We start from the raw sequence: 3,826 nt of genomic DNA, 5'->3' as shown, positions 1-3,826 counted from the left end.
ATAGCCCTTTGATTTTGGACTGTTTAGCTTCAAGAAGTGTGAGGCCCTGTGAGGTGACTCAGTAACTAAAAGCACCTGCCACCAAACCTGATTCCCTGTGTTCTATTCCTGCTACCCACATCGTGGACACAGAGATCCAGTGCTCACAGGTTGTACTCTGAGCGCTACACATACTTTGTAGAATGCCTACACACACACACACACACACACACACACACACATGAGGGGGGATGACAAAAAAGAGGTATAAGAACAAGCTGCCACTGTTTTAAGCCCCCAGTCTGTAGTCTGTTGTTACAAAAGCCCTAGGAGAGCAGTGCAGCCCCTCGGCTGCTCACAGACAGATGGAACCCAGCTTCCCTCCAGTCCTGAGTGCCTTTTACAGTGGAGAAATCAGCTCATGGCCCTCTTTGCTCACACTTGTCCCATAGCCATCTCTGCCATCCACGGCCCTTCACACTGATCCCACAAATTCCTCTGGCTTCCTCTCTGCATCAGTTGCTTTTTGTGTCACTGTGACCGGACACCTGACAGAAAAGTTACATCTAGGAAAGATTCAGTTGATTCTGTTTTTGAGAACTCAGGGCATCATAGTCAAGGAAGGCATGGCAGATCAGCTCAGTTCACAATGTGAACCAAAGGAAGGGTAATGCTGGTGAGCCACCTGATTGCTGCTGCTGCTGCCGCCGCCGCCGCCACTGCCACCGCCACCGCCACCGCCACCGCCACCACCACCACCACCGCTGCCGCCTCATTTCTCTGTGTAGCCTTGGCTGTTCTTGAACTCACTCTGTAGACCAGACTGGCTTCAAACTCAGCAATCTGCCTGCCTCTGCCCCCAAGTTCTGGGATTAAAGGCGTGCACCACCACCACTTGGCCCAATTTCTAGTTTAATTTTTTTTTCCGTTATACTTTGTGTGTGTGCATGGATGATGGAAGCCAGAGGACAACGTTCAGAAGTTGGTTTTCTCCTTTTACCATGTGGGTCCCAGTATCAAACTTAGGTTGTCAGGCTAGGTAGCAAGTGCCTTTACCCTTATTGTCTATTTTTTCCCACCCTTTGTTCTCTCTGGGTCACCTGACCGTGGGATGATGCCATCCACATCCAGGGAGGGTCTCCGGCTACCAGTTTATCCTCTCGGGAAAAACCGCACAGGCACACTCAGAGCTTCGCCTCACAAATCTCCCAGGTGATGACGCTTCCACTTCCTCTTCCTCTTTCTCCTCTTCTGATTACAAGCTTTTCATTGGATGCCTGTCTGTACATCTGTGAACCATTTACATGCCAGAAGACAATGTCAGATCTCCTGGAACTAGCGTTACGAACCACTATGTCAAACCCACATCCTCTGGCAAAGCAGTCAGTGATTTTAACTGCTGAGCCATCGCTCAGGCTCCTCCCAGAGGACTCTTAATCCCACTGTCAATCACTCCCACTGACTCCTTTCAGCTTGCATCATAGGAGGTGACAGTCCAGACCTCCCCTCCATGGCTCTCTTGAAGCTGCACTAGAGAGCACCTCTACCCAGGCCTCTTCTGTCCATGCCCTAAAGCCTGTCTGGGGCAATGATTTCTTCTAGAAATAATAGCCAACTTATTTTTAGATCTTCTGTAGGCCAGGCACAGGGCTTTCTATATGTCATTTATCTCTCACCTCTGGGAAACAGGTGAATTTTATGATTTGGATATGAAGTTTCCCCTCAAATTAGTCAAAGATTGAACTTTATGACGCTTAAAGGCTTGGTTCCCCAGCTGTTGGCACTTCTTTTTTTTTTTCAGAGCAAAGACTTTTTAATGAATATATTTTACAAATACACTGGAGAATCATGCAATGCTGCCTGCATTGGATGCAATCCTGGGCCACAAGTCTGCACTCCTTTGCCACTGGACCTGTGATAGCAGAACCTTTCATCTCTCCTTTATTGTTTACTATGACCCCCGCATTATCTTCAAAGTAAAGAAACACTCCGTCTTTTCTTCAATATGACTTTCGTTGTCGAATCACCACTGCTGGATGTACCTTTTTTCTTAGTTCTGGTTTGCCTTTCTTAACCGTGGCCATCACCATGTCCCCCACACCAGCAGCAGGAAGTCTGTTCAGCCGTCCCTTGATTCCTTTCACAGAGATGATATACAAGTTTTTGGCTCCTGTGTTGTCCGCACAGTTGATCTACAGCTCCGACCGGAAGACCCAGGGAAATCCAGAATTTCACTCCGGAGGACCCACCGCGTCCTCACTTCGACATCTTGAGCATCCAGAAAGAGTCAGAAAGGACCTGTTGGCACTTCTTAACATTAGGAGGTTAGTCCTGGATGAAAAAGATGGGTCCCAGGGGTCGGGCGGGGTTGTGCTTTTTATCTTGTCTGGGATATCAGTTTCCCCTGCCTTTCTCTTCTCCATGAAGTGAGAAGGCTTTAACCACATGTTCTGAATGCCATGATGTTCTGCCTCACCACAGACCCAGGAACAAAAGAGCCAAGGACTAGGAGCCGAAACCTCAGAAACCAGGAGCTGAAATAAATCTTCCCTGTCTTCAGTTGCTGCTACCAAAGAGATAAAAACCGTGAACCACAGCAGCTCCACTCCCACTTTATGGAAAGGGAAATTGAGGCAGACAGGGTGCCAAGAGCTTTCCCTAATTACACTGGGTCAGGACTAGGGCTCCCCACTGGCCCATGATGTTGCCCACTTTGTCTGCAGAGCCCCTGCCTCTCCCAGAACATCTGCTTCTCCAGGCCCTCAGCCGCCACATGTTTCAGGAGAACAAATTACGCTGTAACAGGAGGTGAAATCAAACGCGGGCCAAATAGTTCTCCACGGCAATTTCATGCAAAATAATTCCAAGGCATCCATCTCTCGCTGTGTGGGGTGAGAACACATGCAGACAGAAGGACGGGCTAGCCAGAACCTAATTGGCCCTCACAAATAAATAAACAAAGCACAGACGACACCATGGTCCACAGGCAGCTAGAGCATAAATCACTGCTTTATGGGACCGGTAGCCTGTCAGAGACCAGACCCCCCACCTGGTCTCTGAAAGAGGATGCCAGTGGATGTCCTTGTCATCTGGTCTGGGATGACAGATAGGTAAGCTTGGAGTCCCCTGCCAGGCCCTCACCTCACTGGGCAGCCACCTCATACCCCAAGAGCACAGACTACATTCACACTTGCACACACTCATTCCTTCATTCCTTCTGCAAGTCACATGGAGTAAACACTCAGTAAAACCTTGAAGGACTAAGTTTGCTCACTTCTCCCCTCCTTCCACTGGATCTTGTAAGAATAGCTCCCTGCCCCTGTGGTATGACACTCCTGCAAGATGCAAAGCACTTAGCCGGGGCATCCAATCTGCTGAGCTGGGTCCCATGGCAACCCACGGTATATACACAGCAAGGTTTGCGGTTGGACAGCCCTTCCCCTTCTGTGACAGACCTGGCCCCTGGCTCCTACCAAGACTCTTCCAGTGGAGTGTGATTTACAATGCACACAGGTTTGGAAGAGTCAGCTAAACAGCCAATGTCTCCATGTCCCCTGAGTGGTTGAATGTTTCCTGTTCTCTGAGCAGTCTCTCTTTCGTGTTCCTTCTGTGTGCTCATCAGAGGAAATCCCCCGGGCCTGCCAACTAGGTGGAGGTTCGTGGCTCCAAGCCCACCACACCTCTCTTCTAAGTCCTGCATTTGGCAGCAAATTTGATGGGTGACCGATGTGGCTGATCTCATTTTCTACTCCAGTGATCATTGTTGTGGGGTATTCACCAGAGAAGACTGCTGGAACATGAGCTTAAGCCAGCAGAAAGTCTTTATTAGCCAGACAGTGACTACACT

At 49.2% G+C, this 3,826-nt stretch overlaps 1 pseudogene; it reads right to left on the bottom strand.

Moving 5' to 3' along the window:
- Window positions 1-1,825: 1,825 nt before the first annotated feature.
- Window positions 1,826-2,256, bottom strand: LOC110299273 (large ribosomal subunit protein uL14 pseudogene; annotated as a pseudogene).
- Window positions 2,257-3,826: the final 1,570 nt, after the last annotated feature.

This window comes from Mus caroli, unplaced genomic scaffold (assembly GCF_978045245.1).
Source record: "Mus caroli unplaced genomic scaffold, Mus_caroli_1 scaffold_8, whole genome shotgun sequence".
NCBI lineage: Eukaryota > Metazoa > Chordata > Mammalia > Rodentia > Muridae > Mus > Mus caroli.
This window is presented reverse-complemented; position numbering and strand designations above follow the sequence as displayed.